At 26.1% G+C, this 20,598-nt stretch overlaps 2 protein-coding genes across 2 annotated transcripts in view; one reads left to right on the forward strand and one right to left on the reverse strand.

Moving 5' to 3' along the window:
* LOC111417058 (DnaJ domain-containing protein) overlaps positions 1–20,598 on the reverse strand; it is a 106,882-nt gene that overhangs the window by 38,222 nt on the left and 48,062 nt on the right. The gene's annotated exons all lie outside the window — the stretch shown is intronic.
* Positions 10,183–20,598, forward strand: part of LOC111417055 (DBB domain-containing protein stumps) — a 59,530-nt gene continuing 49,114 nt past the window's right edge. Inside the window, exon 1 of the mRNA XM_023049220.2 lies at positions 10,183–10,516. The gene's annotated coding sequence lies outside the window, so the exon portion shown is untranslated. The remainder of the gene's footprint in view (positions 10,517–20,598) is intronic.

A 20,598-nucleotide genomic window follows, 5' to 3' on the forward strand; every position in this document is an offset into this window, starting at 1 on the left:
TAAATAAAAAATGGTAATAATTGGGTTCAATCTTGTTATGGATTTAGTCTTTATGACCCATTACTAAATTTTTATGTATAAAAAGTATTTCCCCATCGCTTTTAGTTTTTGAGTTATGATTGAGTTAATCTTCAACAATTTTGATGTTTAATCGATTTAGAGCTTATAAATAAAAAATGGTAATAATTGGGTTCAATCTTGTTATGGATTTAGTCTTTATGACCCATTACTAAATTTTTATGTATAAAAAGTATTTCCCCATCGCTTTTAGTTTTTGAGTTATGATTGAGTTAATCTTCAACAATTTTGATGTTTAATCGATTTAAAGCTTATAAATAAAAAATGGTAATAATTGGGTTCAATCTTGTTATGGATTTAGTCTTTATGACCCATTACTAAATTTTTATGTATAAAAAGTATTTCCCCATCGCTTTTAGTTTTTGAGTTATGATTGAGTTAATCTTCAACAATTTTGATGTTTAATCGATTTAAAGCTTATAAATAAAAAATGGTAATAATTGGGTTCAATCTTGTTATGGATTTAGTCTTTATGACCCATTACTAAATTTTTATGTATAAAAAGTATTTCCCCATCGCTTTTAGTTTTTGAGTTATGATTGAGTTAATCTTCAACAATTTTGATGTTTAATCGATTTAGAGCTTATAAATAAAAAATGGTAATAATTGGGTTCAATCTTGTTATGGATTTAGTCTTTATGACCCATTACTAAATTTTTATGTATAAAAAGTATTTCCCCATCGCTTTTAGTTTTTGAGTTATGATTGAGTTAATCTTCAACAATTTTGATGTTTAATCGATTTAAAGCTTATAAATAAAAAATGGTAATAATTGGGTTCAATCTTGTTATGGATTTAGTCTTTATGACCCATTACTAAATTTTTATGTATAAAAAGTATTTCCCCATCGCTTTTAGTTTTTGAGTTATAATTGAGTTAATTATCGAAAATCAACAATTTTGATGTTTAATCGATTTAGAGCTTATAAATAAAAAATGGTAATAATTGGGTTCAATCTTGTTATGGATTTAGTCTTTATGACCCATTACTAAGTTTTTATGTATAAAAAGTATTTCCCCATCGCTTTTAGTTTTTGAGTTATAATTGAGTTAATTTTCGAAAATCAACGATTTTGATGTTTAATCGATTTAGAGCTTATAAATAAAAAATGGTAATAATTGGGTTCAATCTTGTTATGGATTTAGTCTTTATGACCCATTACTAAATTTTTATGTATAAAAAGTATTTCCCCATCGCTTTTAGTTTTTGAGTTATGATTGAGTTAATCTTCAACAATTTTGATGTTTAATCGATTTAAAGCTTATAAATAAAAAATGGTAATAATTGGGTTCAATCTTGTTATGGATTTAGTCTTTATGACCCATTACTAAATTTTTATGTATAAAAAGTATTTCCCCATCGCTTTTAGTTTTTGAGTTATAATTGAGTTAATTATCGAAAATCAACAATTTTGATGTTTAATCGATTTAGAGCTTATAAATAAAAAATGGTAATAATTGGGTTCAATCTTGTTATGGATTTAGTCTTTATGACCCATTACTAAGTTTTTATGTATAAAAAGTATTTCCCCATCGCTTTTAGTTTTTGAGTTATAATTGAGTTAATTTTCGAAAATCAACGATTTTGATGTTTAATCGATTTAGAGCTTATAAATAAAAAATGGTAATAATTGGGTTCAATCTTGTTATGGATTTAGTCTTTATGACCCATTACTAAGGTTTTATGTATAAAAAGTATTTCCCCATCGCTTTTAGTTTTTGAGTTATAATTGAGTTAATTTTCGAAAATCAACGATTTTGATGTTTAATCGATTTAGAGCTTATAAATAAAAAATGGTAATAATTGGGTTCAATCTTGTTATGGATTTAGTCTTTATGACCCATTACTAAATTTTTATGTATAAAAAGTATTTCCCCATCGCTTTTAGTTTTTGAGTTATGATTGAGTTAATCTTCAACAATTTTGATGTTTAATCGATTTAAAGCTTATAAATAAAAAATGGTAATAATTGGGTTCAATCTTGTTATGGATTTAGTCTTTATGACCCATTACTAAATTTTTATGTATAAAAAGTATTTCCCCATCGCTTTTAGTTTTTGAGTTATAATTGAGTTAATTTTCGAAAATCAACGATTTTGATGTTTAATCGATTTAGAGCTTATAAATAAAAAATGGTAATAATTGGGTTCAATCTTGTTATGGATTTAGTCTTTATGACCCATTACTAAATTTTTATGTATAAAAAGTATTTCCCCATCGCTTTTAGTTTTTGAGTTATGATTGAGTTAATCTTCAACAATTTTGATGTTTAATCGATTTAAAGCTTATAAATAAAAAATGGTAATAATTGGGTTCAATCTTGTTATGGATTTAGTCTTTATGACCCATTACTAAATTTTTATGTATAAAAAGTATTTCCCCATCGCTTTTAGTTTTTGAGTTATAATTGAGTTAATTTTCGAAAATCAACAATTTTGATGTTTAATCTATTTAAAGCTTATAAATAAAAAATGGTAATAATTGGGTTCAATCTTGTTATGGATTTAGTCTTTATGACCCATTACTAAATTTTTATGTATAAAAAGTATTTCCCCATCGCTTTTAGTTTTTGAGTTATAATTGAGTTAATTTTCGAAAATCAACAATTTTGATGTTTAATCGATTTAAAGCTTATAAATAAAAAATGGTAATAATTGGGTTCAATCTTGTTATGGATTTAGTCTTTATGACCCATTACTAAGTTTTTATGTATAAAAAGTATTTCCCCATCGCTTTTAGTTTTTGAGTTATAATTGAGTTAATTTTCGAAAATCAACGATTTTGATGTTTAATCGATTTAGAGCTTATAAATAAAAAATGGTAATAATTGGGTTCAATCTTGTTATGGATTTAGTCTTTATGACCCATTACTAAATTTTTATGTATAAAAAGTATTTCCCCATCGCTTTTAGTTTTTGAGTTATGATTGAGTTAATCTTCAACAATTTTGATGTTTAATCGATTTAAAGCTTATAAATAAAAAATGGTAATAATTGGGTTCAATCTTGTTATGGATTTAGTCTTTATGACCCATTACTAAATTTTTATGTATAAAAAGTATTTCCCCATCGCTTTTAGTTTTTGAGTTATAATTGAGTTAATTTTCGAAAATCAACGATTTTGATGTTTAATCGATTTAGAGCTTATAAATAAAAAATGGTAATAATTGGGTTCAATCTTGTTATGGATTTAGTCTTTATGACCCATTACTAAATTTTTATGTATAAAAAGTATTTCCCCATCGCTTTTAGTTTTTGAGTTATAATTGAGTTAATTTTCGAAAATCAACAATTTTGATGTTTAATCTATTTAAAGCTTATAAATAAAAAATGGTAATAATTGGGTTCAATCTTGTTATGGATTTAGTCTTTATGACCCATTACTAAATTTTTATGTATAAAAAGTATTTCCCCATCGCTTTTAGTTTTTGAGTTATGATTGAGTTAATCTTCAACAATTTTGATGTTTAATCGATTTAAAGCTTATAAATAAAAAATGGTAATAATTGGGTTCAATCTTGTTATGGATTTAGTCTTTATGACCCATTACTAAATTTTTATGTATAAAAAGTATTTCCCCATCGCTTTTAGTTTTTGAGTTATAATTGAGTTAATTTTCGAAAATCAACAATTTTGATGTTTAATCTATTTAAAGCTTATAAATAAAAAATGGTAATAATTGGGTTCAATCTTGTTATGGATTTAGTCTTTATGACCCATTACTAAATTTTTATGTATAAAAAGTATTTCCCCATCGCTTTTAGTTTTTGAGTTATGATTGAGTTAATCTTCAACAATTTTGATGTTTAATCGATTTAAAGCTTATAAATAAAAAATGGTAATAATTGGGTTCAATCTTGTTATGGATTTAGTCTTTATGACCCATTACTAAATTTTTATGTATAAAAAGTATTTCCCCATCGCTTTTAGTTTTTGAGTTATAATTGAGTTAATTTTCGAAAATCAACAATTTTGATGTTTAATCTATTTAAAGCTTATAAATAAAAAATGGTAATAATTGGGTTCAATCTTGTTATGGATTTAGTCTTTATGACCCATTACTAAATTTTTATGTATAAAAAGTATTTCCCCATCGCTTTTAGTTTTTGAGTTATAATTGAGTTAATTTTCGAAAATCAACAATTTTGATGTTTAATCGATTTAAAGCTTATAAATAAAAAACGGTAATAATTGGGTTCAATCTTGTTATGGATTTAGTCTTTATGACCCATTACTAAGTTTTTATGTATAAAAAGTATTTCCCCATCGCTTTTAGTTTTTGAGTTATAATTGAGTTAATTTTCGAAAATCAACGATTTTGATGTTTAATCGATTTAGAGCTTATAAATAAAAAATGGTAATAATTGGGTTCAATCTTGTTATGGATTTAGTCTTTATGACCCATTACTAAATTTTTATGTATAAAAAGTATTTCCCCATCGCTTTTAGTTTTTGAGTTATGATTGAGTTAATCTTCAACAATTTTGATGTTTAATCGATTTAAAGCTTATAAATAAAAAATGGTAATAATTGGGTTCAATCTTGTTATGGATTTAGTCTTTATGACCCATTACTAAGGTTTTATGTATAAAAAGTATTTCCCCATCGCTTTTAGTTTTTGAGTTATAATTGAGTAAATTTTCGAAAATCAACAATTTTGATGTTTAATCGATTTAGAACTTATAAATAAAAAATAGTTATAATTGGGTTCAATCTTATTATGGATTTAGTCTTTATGGCCCATTACTAAGATTTTATGTATAAAAAGTATTTCCCCATCGCTTTTAGTTTTTGAGTTATAATTGAGTAAATTTTCGAAAATCAACAATTTTGATGTTTAATCGATTTAGAACTTATAAATAAAAAATAGTAATAATTGGGTTCAATCTTATTATGGATTTAGTCTTTATGGCCCATTACTAAGATTTTATGTATAAAAAGTATTTCCCCATCGCTTTTAGTTTTTGAGTTATGATTGAGTTAATCTTCAACAATTTTGATGTTTAATCGATTTAGAGCTTATAAATAAAAAATGGTAATAATTGGGTTCAATCTTGTTATGGATTTAGTCTTTATGGCCCATTACTAAGATTTTATGTATAAAAAGTATTTCCCCATCGCTTTTAGTTTTTGAGTTATGATTGAGTTAATCTTCAACAATTTTGATGTTTAATCGATTTAAAGCTTATAAATAAAAAATGGTAATAATTGGGTTCAATCTTGTTATGGATTTAGTCTTTATGGCCCATTACTAAGATTTTATGTATAAAAAGTATTTCCCCATCGCTTTTAGTTTTTGAGTTATGATTGAGTTAATCTTCAACAATTTTGATGTTTAATCGATTTAGAGCTTATAAATAAAAAATGGTAATAATTGGGTTCAATCTTGTTATGGATTTAGTCTTTATGACCCATTACTAAGGTTTTATGTATAAAAAGTATTTCCCCATCGCTTTTAGTTTTTGAGTTATAATTGAGTAAATTTTCGAAAATCAACAATTTTGATGTTTAATCGATTTAGAACTTATAAATAAAAAATAGTAATAATTGGGTTCAATCTTATTATGGATTTAGTCTTTATGGCCCATTACTAAGATTTTATGTATAAAAAGTATTTCCCCATCGCTTTTAGTTTTTGAGTTATGATTGAGTTAATCTTCAACAATTTTGATGTTTAATCGATTTAAAGCTTATAAATAAAAAATGGTAATAATTGGGTTCAATCTTGTTATGGATTTAGTCTTTATGACCCATTACTAAGGTTTTATGTATAAAAAGTATTTCCCCATCGCTTTTAGTTTTTGAGTTATGATTGAGTTAATCTTCAACAATTTTGATGTTTAATCGATTTAAAGCTTATAAATAAAAAATGGTAATAATTGGGTTCAATCTTGTTATGGATTTAGTCTTTATGACCCATTACTAAATTTTTATGTATAAAAAGTATTTCCCCATCGCTTTTAGTTTTTGAGTTATAATTGAGTTAATTTTCGAAAATCAACAATTTTGATGTTTAATCGATTTAGAACTTATAAATAAAAAATAGTAATAATTGGGTTCAATCTTGTTATGGATTTAGTCTTTATGACCCATTACTAAGGTTTTATGTATAAAAAGTATTTCCCCATCGCTTTTAGTTTTTGAGTTATGATTGAGTTAATCTTCAACAATTTTGATGTTTAATCGATTTAGAGCTTATAAATAAAAAATGGTAATAATTGGGTTCAATCTTGTTATGGATTTAGTCTTTATGACCCATTACTAAGGTTTTATGTATAAAAAGTATTTCCCCATCGCTTTTAGTTTTTGAGTTATAATTGAGTAAATTTTCGAAAATCAACAATTTTGATGTTTAATCGATTTAGAACTTATAAATAAAAAATAGTAATAATTGGGTTCAATCTTGTTATGGATTTAGTCTTTATGACCCATTACTAAGGTTTTATGTATAAAAAGTATTTCCCCATCGCTTTTAGTTTTTGAGTTATAATTGAGTTAATTTTCGAAAATCAACAATTTTGATGTTTAATCGATTTAGAACTTATAAATAAAAAATAGTAATAATTGGGCTCAATCTTGTTATGGATTTAGTCTTTATGGCCCATTACTAAGATTTTATGTATAAAAAGTATTTCCCCATCGCTTTTAGTTTTTGAGTTATGATTGAGTTAATCTTCAACAATTTTGATGTTTAATCGATTTAGAGCTTATAAATAAAAAATGGTAATAATTGGGTTCAATCTTGTTATGGATTTAGTCTTTATGACCCATTACTAAGGTTTTATGTATAAAAAGTATTTCCCCATCGCTTTTAGTTTTTGAGTTATAATTGAGTAAATTTTCGAAAATCAACAATTTTGATGTTTAATCGATTTAGAACTTATAAATAAAAAATAGTAATAATTGGGTTCAATCTTATTATGGATTTCGTCTTTATGGCCCATTACTAAGATTTTATGTATAAAAAGTATTTCCCCATCGCTTTTAGTTTTTGAGTTATGATTGAGTTAATCTTCAACAATTTTGATGTTTAATCGATTTAAAGCTTATAAATAAAAAATGGTAATAATTGGGTTCAATCTTGTTATGGATTTAGTCTTTATGACCCATTACTAAGGTTTTATATATAAAAAGTATTTCCCCATCGCTTTTAGTTTTTGAGTTATGATTGAGTTAATTTTCAACAATTTTGATGTTTAATCAATTTAGAGCTTATAAATAAAACATGGTAATAATTGGGTTCAATCTTGTTATGGATTTAGTCTTTATGGCCCATTACTAAGATTTTATGTATAAAAAGTATTTCCCCATCGCTTTTAGTTTTTGAGTTATGATTGAGTTAATCTTCAACAATTTTGATGTTTAATCGATTTAAAGCTTATAAATAAAAAATGGTAATAATTGGGTTCAATCTTGTTATGGATGTAGTCTTTATGACCCATTACTAAGGTTTTATGTATAAAAAGTATTTCCCCATCGCTTTTAGTTTTTGAGTTATCATTGAGTTAATTATCGAAAATCAACAATTTTGATGTTTAATCCATTTAGAGCTTATAAATAAAACATGGTAATAATTGGGTTCAATCTTGTTATGGATTTAGCCTTTATGGCCCATTACTAAGGTTTTATGTATAAAAAGTATTTCCCCATCGCTTTTAGTTTTTGAGTTATGATTGAGTTAATTTTCAACAATTTTGATGTTTAATCAATTTAGAGCTTATAAATAAAACATGGTAATAATTGGGTTCAATCTTTTTATGGATCTAGTCGTTATGGTCCATTACTAAGGTTTTATGTATAAAAAATATTTCTGCATCGCTTTTAGTTTTTGAGTTATAATTGAGTTAATTTTCGAAAATCAACAATTTTGATGTTTAATCGATTTAGAGCTTATAAATAAAACATGATAATAATTGGGTTCAATCTTTTTATGGATCTAGTCTTTATGGTCCATTACTAAGGTTTTATGTATAAAAAGTATTTCCTCATCGCTTTTAGTTTTTGAGTTATAATTGAGTTAATTTTCGAAAATCAACAATTTTGATGTTTAATCGATTTAGAGCTTATAAATAAAAAATGGTAATAATTGGGTTTAATCTTGGTATGGATCTAGTCTTTATGGCCCATTACTAAGGTTTTATGTATAAAAAGTATTTCCCCATCGCTTTTAGTTTTTGAGTTATGATTGAGTTAATTTTCAACAATTTTGATGTTTAATCAATTTAGAGCTTATAAATAAAACATGGTAATAATTGGGTTCAATCTTGTTATGGATTTAGTCTTTATGACCCATTACTAAATTTTTATGTATAAAAAGTATTTCCCCATCGCTTTTAGTTTTTGAGTTATAATTGAGTTAATTTTCGAAAATCAACAATTTTGATGTTTAATCGATTTAGAACTTATAAATAAAAAATAGTAATAATTGGGTTCAATCTTGTTATGGATTTAGTCTTTATGGCCCATTACTAAGATTTTATGTATAAAAAGTATTTCCCCATCGCTTTTAGTTTTTGAGTTATGATTGAGTTAATCTTCAACAATTTTGATGTTAATCGATTTAAAGCTTATAAATAAAAAATGGTAATAATTGGGTTCAATCTTGTTATGGATTTAGTCTTTATGACCCATTACTAAGGTTTTATGTATAAAAAGTATTTCCCCATCGCTTTTAGTTTTTGAGTTATAATTGAGTTAATTTTCGAAAATCAACAATTTTGATGTTTAATCGATTTAGAACTTATAAATAAAAAATAGTAATAATTGGGTTCAATCTTGTTATGGATTTAGTCTTTATGGCCCATTACTAAGGTTTTATGTATAAAAAATATTTCCCCATCGCTTTTAGTTTTTGAGTTATGATTGAGTTAATTTTCAACAATTTTGATGTTTAATCGATTTAGACCTTATAAATAAAAAATGGTAATAATTGGGTTCAATCTTGTTATGGATTTAGTCTTTATGACCCATTACTAAGGTTTTATGTATAAAAAGTGTTTCCCCATCGCTTTTAGTTTTTGAGTTATGATTGAGTTAATTTTCAACAATTTTGATGTTTAATCGATTTAAAGCTTATAAATAAAAAATGGTAATAATTGGGTTCAATCTTGTTATGGATTTAGTCTTTATGGCCCATTACTAAGGTTTTATGTATAAAAAGTGTTTCCCCATCGCTTTTAGTTTTTGAGTTATAATTGAGTTAATTTTCGAAAATCAACAATTTTGATGTTTAATCGATTTAGAGCTTATAAATAAAACATGGTAATAATTGGATTTAATCTTTTTATGGATCTAGCCTTTATGGTCCATTACTAAGGTTTTATGTATAAAAAGTATTTCCCCATCGCTTTTAGTTTTTGAGTTATGATTGAGTTAATTTTCAACAATTTTGATGTTTAATCGATTTAGAGCTTATAAATAAAAAATGGTAATAATTGGGTTCAATCTTGTTATGGATTTAGCCTTTATGGCCCATTACTAAGTTTTTATGTATAAAAAGTATTTCCCCATCGCTTTTAGTTTTTTAGTTATAATTGAGTTAATTTTCGAAAATCAACAATTTTGACGTTTAATCGATTTAGAACAGTGGTGTCCACTAATCTTTGATCAAAATCATTTTATATAAATGTCAAAATCATCAACTGCTCTATACAAAGATACGTCTGGTTACCAAGAAATTACACGTTTTGCTCGATCTGCACCGACGCGTTAAAGCTAAACGTTTCAAAGTCGCAATTTCTTACATCCTGCTGAGAAAGGATTCATGGTAACCATTTGGAAACTTCCGTTTCCGGTTTGTTAGATCAAAAAGTGACTAATCTCTGCAAATTCATCATAATTATGAATAAAAATGTATAAAAATGTATGTACTGTTGATATCAAAATTACATTGTAGTTTGAAGATTGGAGATAAACTTGTATCTCGGTCGAGTCATCGTCTGACCAGCTGAGGCCCGCGATGTGCAAAAGAAGCAATATAAGTAAAAGGCGAGCTATTTCCGTAGCACCCGTTTCAGGAATGCAAACAGTACGTAGGTGCTGCAGACGGTCACCTTCTGCACACATAGAACTGAAAGACCCGAGAAGAGACGATCCCCTGAAATCTCTGAAGGCGCGACTTTTTTCAGCTGCCGCCATAAATCAAAAAACCCCGTTTCAGTACGCCCCCACTACTTTTTACGTCTCTCTAAGTCTGTAACTTAGACGCAGCGCCGTCAGTTAAACTCAGTTACACCGCAGGACTTCACCCAGTATTTTCATCGAGAGTGTTACAACACAAAGTTGAGCTTAACGCGACTTTTTAATTTAATCAAAGCTTAATTAATTACGAGATAGTTGAAGTGATTTAATTCTTTCTCAATCATTATCAAGAAAAAAAAAAAGAAAATCATTGTGTTTGGTGCCCAAGACTTCTTTTATGGTATTAATTGGATAAAAGTGTAAGTTTAATTTTTAAAATTAATTTTTTTCGTTTAATTTTTGCCAATGAAAATCGTGTAAAGCGTCAGTATACGGTTTCTGTAAACAAACAACCGAAAATACACCGAAGGTAAAATCGTTTCGTACGAAATGGGTTTTTCGAGAATTGTTTATAAACTACCACAACATCTATTCCTTTATTATACCACCGATAAATCGTTATTTTCTTTCTAAAAAAGTACCCAAAAACTAAATAAGATTGTTTTACCCCTATTTTATTAATAGAACGCTTCGCGGAAGTTGATTTCATGGAAACAACGTTTTGATTGGAAAATTTAGTCCGGAAACAAGTTTTTTGAAATGAGGCCACCTCAGTTACAGTTTCTCCATATATTTATAACTAGCTAGGAAATTCATTCATAAATTTCCAGCAAGAAGTCTGCCGGGCACGTGCGAACTTGCCGCTTTTAGAGGGCTAACAGCACCTGCTTTTGCTTGTTTGGCATTTCCGGGTGCTCACCGAACAGATGCTTTTTATAATCTCCGCGTCGATAGTGTCACGTACCACGTGCACGAAACCTAAATGCACACTAAAAAGAATGGCTCGTCTATGTCGATGTTTACGTCGGCTTTGTATATTTCTTTAAAAAATAAAGAACAATTTTGAAAACATCTTAAAACCTTGCTTTCACACTTTATTAAGTAAACTTGATTCGAGAGGAAAACAACGAATTCTATTTAGTTTCTTACGCACTATAAAGTTATTCATTACTTGTACGGATTAAGAAAATCGTATCTCAAGAACCAATTGAGATATCAATATATATATATATCCATAGTTCTATTAACGTGATTTCGATACACTTTTGGAATGTACTGAGTCAGCAGGAGTTTCCGTTCGAACTGTATCAAACAACTTCTTGGACATTATAAGAATTATATTATCTCGGCCATTACTGGAAAATCATCGATGATATCTCCACATCTTCTTGTTGTGCTCCTGATAGCATTCCTAGTTGCCCAAGTGTTCGTTTTGCAACTTCCTTTGACTTTTTGACACGACGCCGAAATCGATTTCCTCTGTTATTGCTTGAATTTCCGTAAATAAATGGACATTAAATGTAGACTGCAACGCTTCTTCTTGAGATCTCCTTTTTTGGATTTTGGCAAGGTCTTTGGATGCAGCCTAGTAGATGCTGCTTTGCTAGGTCTTTTAAGCAACTTCTGATTTATGGTGGAATGTGCAAAATTGTTGTTAAAAATAAAATTAAAAAGTTGCATGTGGTTAAATTATAAAGTGTCTAAAAATTGGCTGTTTGAGATTAGAAAATTCATAACTTTTTTAAAAATCGAGTTGGAATCACCGAATTATCACATATTATAGAATAAAGTATGAAGATTTCAATAACAAATATGAAATTGTTATTAAAATTAATACGAAAAAGTTCTAGGTGATCAAATTAAAAAATATCCAAAATCACCAAAAATGAAGATTTATAAGGTTTTTAAAATCCATAGTTTTGTTATAAATGAAGCTGAAATCACGATACTTTCAGAAATTACATTAAAAGGGGCATAATTTATGGTGGAATGTACAAAATTGTTGTTAAGAATAAAATTAAAAAGTTGGATGTGGTTAAATCATAAAGTGTCTAAAAATTGGTTATTTGAGATTAGAAAATATATAACTTTTTTTAAAATCGAGTTGGAACCACAAAATTATCACATATTATAGAATAAAGTATGAAGATTTCAACAACAAATATGAAATTATTATTAAAATTAATACGAAAAAGTTCTAGGTAATCAAATTAAAAAGGATCCAAAATCACCAAAAATGAAGATTTGTAACGTTATAAAAATTCATAGCTTTGTTAAAAATGAAATTAAAATCACGATACTTTCAGGAATTACGTTAAAAGGGGCATAGTTTATGGTGGAATGTACAAAATTGTTGTTAAGAATAAAATTAAAAAGTTGGACGTGGTTAAATCATAAATTGTGTAAAAATTGGTTGTTTGAGATTACAAAAATTTATAATTTTTTTAAAAATCGATTTGGAATCACCAAATTATCACATATTATAGAATAAAGTGTGAATATTTTTATAAGAAATATGAAATTGTTATTAAAATTAATACGAAAAAGTTCTGGGTGATCAAATTAAAAAGTATCCAAAATCACCAAAACTGAAGATTTATAAGGTTATAAAAATTCATAGCTTTGTTAAAAATAAAGTTGAAATCACGATATTTTCAGAAATTACATTAAAAGGGGCATAGTTTATGGAGGAATGTGCAAAATTGTTGTTAAGAATAAAATTAAAAAGTTGGATGTGGTTAAATTATAAAGTGTTTAAAAATTGATTGTTTGAGATTAGAAAATTCATAACTTTTTTAAAAATCGAGTTGGAACCACTAAATTATCACATATTATAGAATAAAGTATGAAGATTTCAATAACAAATATGAAACTGTTATTAAAATTAATACGAAAAAGTTCTAGGTGATCAAATTAAAAAGTATCCAAAATCACCAAAAATGAAGATTTATAAGGTTATAAAAATTCATAGATTTGTTAAAAATAAAGTTGAAATCACGATATTTTCAGAAATTACGTTAAAAGGGGCATAATTTATGGTGGAATGTACAAAATTGTTGTTAAGAATAAAATTAAAAAGTTAGATGTGGTTAAATCATAAAGTGTTTAAAAATTGGTTGTTTGAGATTAGAAAATTCATAACTGTTTTAAAAATCGAGTTGGAATCACCAAATTATCACATATTATAGAATAAAGTATAAAGATTTTAATAACAAATATGAAATTATTATTAAAATTAATACAAAAAAGTTTTAGGTGATCAAATTAAAAAGTATCCAAAATCACCAAAACTGAGATTTATAAGGTTATAAAAATTCATAACTTTGTTAAAAATGAAGTTGAAATCACAATACTTTCAGGAATTACCTTAAAAGGGTCATAATTTATGGTGGAATGTACAAAATTATTGTTAAAAATAAAATTAAAAAGTTGTATGTGGTTAAATCATAGTGTCCAAAAATTGGTTGTTTGAGATTAGAAAAATTCATAATTTTTTTAAAAATCGAGTTGGAATCACCAAATTATCAAATATTATAGAATAAAGTATGAAGATTTCAATAACAAATATGAAATTGTTATTGAAATTAATACGAAAAAGTTCTAGGTGATCAAATTAAAAAGTATCCAAAATCACCAAAAATGAAGATTTATAAGGTTATAAAAATCCATAGCTTTGTTAAAAATGAAGTTGAAATCACGATACTTTCAGGAGTTACGTTAAAAGGGGCATAATTTATGGTGGAATATGCAAAATTGTTGTTAAGAATAAAATTAAAGAGTTGGATGTGGTTAAATCATAAAGTGCTTAAAAATTGATTGTTTGAGATTAGAAAATTCATAACTTTTTTAAAAATCGAGTTGGAATCACCAAATTATCACATATTATAGAATAAAGTATGAAGATTTCAATAACAAATATGAAATTGTTATTAAAATTAATACGAAAAAGTTCTAGGTGATCAAATTAAAAAGTATCCAAAATCACCAAAAATGCAGATTTATAAGGTTATAAAAATTCATAGCTTTGTTAAAAATGAAGTTGAAATCACGATATTTTCAGGAATTGCATTAAAAGGGGCCTAATTTATGGTGGAATATGCTAAATTGTTGTTAAGAATAAAATTAAAAAATTGGATGTGGTTAAATTATAAAGTGTTTAAAAATTGGTTGTTGGAGATTAGAAAATTCATAATTTTTTTAAAAATCGAGTTGGAATCACCAAATTATCAAATATTATAGAATAAAGTATAAAGATTTCAATAACAAATATGAAATTGTTATTAAAATTAATACGAAAAAGTTCTAGGTGATCAAATTAAAAAGTATCGAAAATCACGAAAAATGAAGATTTATAAGATTATAAAAATTCACAACTTTGTTAAAAATGAAGTTGAAATCACGATACTTTCAGGAATTATGTTAAAAGGGGTATAATTTATGGTGGAATGTGCAAAATTGTTGTTAAGACTAAAATTAAAAGGTTAGATGTGGTTACATCATAAAGTTTTTAAAAATTGGTTGTTTGAGATTAAAAAATTCATAACTTTTTTAAAAATCGAGTCGGAATCACCAAATTATCACATATTATAGAATAAAGTATGAAGATTTCAATAACAAATATGAAATTGTTATTAAAATTAATACGAAAAAGTTCTGGGTGATCAAATTAAAAAGTATCCAAAATCAGCAAAACTGAAGATTTATAAGGTTATAAAAATCCATAGCTTTGTTAAAAATAAAGTTGAAATCACGATACTTTCAGGAATTACATTAAAAGGGGCATAATTTATGGTGGAATGTGCAAAATTGTTGTTAAGAATAAAATTAAAAAGTTGAATGTGGTTAAATCATAAAGTGTCTAAAAATTGGCTGTTTGAGATTACAAAAATTCATAATTTTTTTAAAAATCGAGTTGGAACCACCAAATTATCACATATTATAGAATAAAGTGTGGATATTTTTATAAGAAATATGAAATTGTTATTAAAATTAATACGAAAAAGTTCTGGGTGATCAAATTAAAAAGTATCCAAAATCACCAAAAATGAAGATTTATAAGGTTATAAAAATTCATAGCGTTGTTAAAAATGAAGTTGAAATCACGATACTTTCAGGAATTACGTTAAAAGGGGCATAATTTATGGCGGAATGTGCAAAATTATAGTTAAGAATAAAATTAGAAAATTGCATGTGGTTAAATCATTAAGTGTTTAAAAATTGGTTGTTTGAGATTAGAAAATTCATAACTTTTTTAAAAATCGAGTTGGAATCACCAAATTATCACATATTATACAATAAAGTATGAATATTTTTATAACAAATATGAAATTGTTATTAAAATTAATACGAAAAAGTTCTGGGTGATCAAATTAAAAAGTATCCAAAATCACCAAAAATTAAGATTTACAAGGTTATAAAAATTCATAGCTTTGTTAAAAATGAAGTTGAAATCACGATATTTTCAGAAATTACATTAAAAGGGGTATAATTTATGGTGGAATGTACAAAATTGTTGTTAAGAATAAAATTAAAAAGTTAGATGTGGTTAAATCATTAAGTGTTTAAAAATTGATACTTTGAGATTAGAAAAATTCATAACTTTTTTAAAAATCGAGTTGGAATCACCAAATTATCACATATTATAGAATAAAGTATAAAGATTTCAATAAAAAATATGAAATTGTTATTAAAATTAATACGAAAAAGTTCTGGGTGATCAAATTAAAAAGTATCCAAAATCACCAAAACTGAAGATTTATAAGGTTATAAAAATTCATAGCTTTGTTAAAAATGAAGTTGAAATCACGATATTTTCAGGAATTGCATTAAAAGGGGCATAATTTATAGTGGAATGTGCAAAATTGTTGTTAAGAATAAAATTAAAAAGTTAGATGTGGTTAAATCATAAAGTGTTTAAAAATTGGTTGTTTGAGATTAGAAAATTCATAACTTTTTTAAAAATCGAGTTGGAATCACCAAATTATCACATATTATACAATAAAGTATGAATATTTTTATAACAAATATGAAATTGTTATTAAAATTAATACGAAAAAGTTCTGGGTGATCAAATTAAAAAGTATCCAAAATCATCAAAAATGAAGATTTATAAGGTTATAAAAATTCATAGCTTTGTTAAAAATGAAATTGAAATCACGATATTTTCAGAAATTACATTAAAAGGGGTATAATTTATGGTGGAATGTACAAAATTGTTGTTAAGAATAAAATTAAAAAGTTAGATGTGGTTAAATCATTAAGTGTTTAAAAATTGATACTTTGAGATTAAAAAATTCATACCTTTTTTAAAAATCGACTTGGCATCACCAAATTATTATATATTATAGAATAAAGTATGAAGATTTCAATAACAAATATGAAATTGTTATTAAAATTAATACGAAAACGTTCTAGGTGATCAAATTAAAAAATATCCAAAATCACCAAAAATGAAGATTTATAAGGTTATAAAAATCCATAGCTTTGTTAAAAATGAAGTTGAAATCACGATATTTTCAGAAATTACATTAAAAGGGGTGTAATTTATGGTGGAATGTACAAAATTGTTGTTAAGAATAAAATTAAAAAGTTGGATGTGGTTAAATCATTAATTGTTTAAAAATTGATTGTTTGAGATTAGAAAATTCATAACTTTCACAAATTCACAAATTTCAATAGAAATATTAGAAATAATAGAATTTCATTATAGAAAAGAGATTTCAATAACAAATATGAAATTGTTATTAAAATTAATACGAAAACGTTCTGAGTGATTAAATTAAAAAATATCCAAAATCACCAAAACTGAAGATTTATAAGGTTATAAAAATTCATAGCTTTGTTAAAAATGAAGTTGAAATCACGATATTTTCAGGAATTACATTAAAAGGGGCATAATTTATGGTGGAATGTGCAAAATTATAGTTAAGAATAAAATTAGAAAGTTGCATATGGTTAAATCATTAAGTGTTTAAAAATTGGTTGTTTAAGATTAGAAAAATTCATAACTTTTTTAAAAATCGAGTTGGAATTACTTAATCTTTCTTTCTTCCGGGCTTCATCCTTTTTTGCTCTTCTTTGATGTTTAGAGCATTTAATCGGCAAAAATCTTATCTTCAAGCATTCAAATGATGTTCATCTATAGGCAACGTGCCCAAATAGTTGGCATCTAAATTTCCATCCTTTGCAGCGGTAATTTTTTGTCTTCTTCATTCTCATCACGCTGTTGAAGCAAAATTCGTCCTCGCTCATCATCCATTTCATCAGTTTCATATTCCTTAGGGATGTTCTGGGAGTTGATAGTAATGAAATTTCAATGAAATAAATCACTCTGTATAATTTCTTTATGATTGTTTATTCATAAACTCAACTTAATCTCCATCTATTCTAAGAAACTCGATATTTCTCGAATCCGTTCTTTGGGCTCTAATAAATGTTCAAATCACGTTTGCCGACCATCGATTTCGAACCATTTACGGCCGCTCTCTGAATAGGTAAGGTCCGCGCATTCCATCACATCGTTTCCACAACTCGATTTAAATCGGAATTTAAGCCGCCATCGAATCGGCATTGCAAATACCGTTAACCATCTTGATTTGGAAATTCGAAAAGAAATATTCATCAAGTTAACAGACCCCGATTTTAATCCTTATTTGTATCAAGTGGTTGGTTGAATTGGTTCTTAGAAGTTTTCGAAATCCTTTTAGAAATCCATTTAGGTACCCTATTCAAAACGCCCTTAGTTTGAGGAGATTAATAAAATAGACGAAGAATGGAGTATTCATTGATTATCATAAAAGAAGCGCATGCGTTTAATGAGTTGAAGGGCCCAACCCCCGTTTCAAAAACATCTGGTTTTTATTATACCCTTAAAAGTTCTAAATATATCTAAATATACATTCGGTCACGTTGTCTCCCTCTCTTTATTCGCCGGAGACGATGCCAAAATCTAATTACAACCGGAAAATAAACGATTTCAAAAGGTGTCCATTCACCGATTCGCGAGATTTCTATGAATTGAACCGATCGTCGCCAAGAAATCTTTTTTTGAGTCACCCGGAATCGTTAATTCTTGAATCGAATTTCTCGGAAGATTGGGTTCTATTTGCGAATTGATTTAATTCTGCATGCGAAAACAAAAATGACGAATGAAACGTCAATCCGTCCTTGACGTGCACGCTATTTCTACGTTGCGTAACTTTTAATGGTTTATTGTGACGACAATACGACCCTCTATTTGGCTCGTCATTATCAAGATATGGACGATGTCCAACTTATATACGAGTTACGTCTTTGTTGTTATTTTTATTTTTATTTTACTATGCAGGATGTTTCAAAAATAGTGTATCAAACGAATGTTGCATATAAAAAGTTCTTTAAATGGAATTGAAAGAATAAAAATAATAAATGAAAATTGAATGTTAAAAAAATCATAGCTTTGTTAAAAATGAAGTTGAAATAACGATATTTTCAGGAATTACATTAAAAGAGGCATAATTTATGGTGGAATGTGTAAAATTATTGTTAAGAATAAAATTAAAGAGTTGGATGTGGTTAAATCATAAAGTGTCTAAAAATTGGTTGTTTGAGATTAAAAAAATTCATAATTTTTTTAAAAATTGAGTTGGAATCACCAAATTATCAGATATTATAGAAGAAAGTATTAAGATTTCAATAAAAAATATGAAATTGTTATTAAAATTAATACAAAAAAGTTCTAGGTGATCAAATTAAAAAGTATCCAAAATCACCTAAAATAAAGATTTGTAAGGTTATAAAAATTCATAACTTTGTTAAAAATGAAGTTGAAATCACGATATTTTCAGAAATTACATTAAAAGTGGTATAATTTATGGTGGAATGTGCAAAATTGTTGTTAAGAATAAAATTAAAAAGTTGGATGAGGGTAAATCATAAAACGTCTAAAAATTGGTTGTTTGAGATTAAAGAAACTCATAATTTTTTTAAAAATTGAGTTGGAATCACCAAATTATCAGATATTAAAGAATAAAGTATGAAGATTTCAATAACAAATATGAAATTGTTATTAAAATTAATACGATAAGGTTCTAGGTGATCAAATTAAAAAGTATCCAAAATCACCAAAAATGAAGATTTATAAGGTTATAAAAATTCATAGCTTTGTTAAAAATGAAGTTGAAATCACGATATTTTCAGAAATTACATTGAAAGGGGCATAATTTATGGTGGAATGTGCAAAATTGTTGTTAAGAATAAAATTAAAAAGTTGGATGTGGTTAAATCATAAAGTGCCTAAAAATTGGTTGTTTGAGATTAGAAAAATTCATAATTTTTTTAAAAATCGAGTTGGAATCACCAAATTATCAGATATTATAGAATAAAGTATGAAGATTTCAATAATAAATATGAAATTGTTATTAAAATTAATACGAACAAGTTTTAGGTGATCAAATTAAAAAGTATCCAAAATCATCAAAAATGAAGACTTATAAGGTTATAAAAATTCATAGCTTTGTTAAAAATGAAGTTGAAATCACGATATTTTCAGGAATTGCATTAAAGGGGTCATAATTTATAGTGGAATGTGCAAAATTATTGTTAAGAATAAAATTAAAGAGTTGGATGTGGTTAAATCATATTATCGTGTTTAAAAATTGGTTGTTTGAGATTAGAAAATTAATAACTTTTTTAAAAATCGAGTTGGAATCACCAAATTATTACATATTATAGAATAAAGTATGAAGATTTCAGTAACAAATATGAAATTGTTATTAAAATTAATACGAAAAAGTTCTAGGTGATCAAATTAAAAAGTATCCAAAATCACCAAAACTGAAGATTTATAAGGTTATAAAAATTCATAGCTTTGTTAAAAATGAAGTTGAAATCATGATATTTTCAGGAATTACATTAAAAGGGGCTTAATTTATGGTGGAATGTGCAAAATTGTTGTTAAGTATAAAATTAAAAAGTTGGATGTGGTTAAATCATAAAGTGTCTAAAAATTGGTTGTTTAAGATCAGAAAAATTTATAATTTGTTTAAAAATCGAGTTGGTATCACCAAATTATCAGATATTATAGAATAAAGTGTGAAGATTTCAATAACAAATATGAAATTGTTATTAAAATTAATACTAAAAAGTTTTACGTGATCAAATTAAAAAGTATCCAAAATCACCAAAAATGAAGATTTATAAGGTTATAAAAATTCATAGTTTTGTTAAAAATGAAGTTGAAATCACGATATTTTCAGAAATTATATTAAAAGGGGCAAAATTTATGGTGGAATGTGCAAAGTTGTTGTTAAGAATAAAATGAAAAAGTTGCATGTGGTTAAATCATGAAGTGTTTAAAAATTGGTTGTTTGAGATTAAAAAAATTTATAATTTGTTTAAAAATCGAGTTGGAATCACCAAATTATCAGATGTTATAGAATAAAGTGTAAAGATTTTAATAACATATATGAAATTGTTATTAAAATTAATACGAGAAAGTTCTAGGTGATCAAATTAAAATGTA

This window comes from Onthophagus taurus, chromosome 10 (assembly GCF_036711975.1).
Source record: "Onthophagus taurus isolate NC chromosome 10, IU_Otau_3.0, whole genome shotgun sequence".
NCBI lineage: Eukaryota > Metazoa > Arthropoda > Insecta > Coleoptera > Scarabaeidae > Onthophagus > Onthophagus taurus.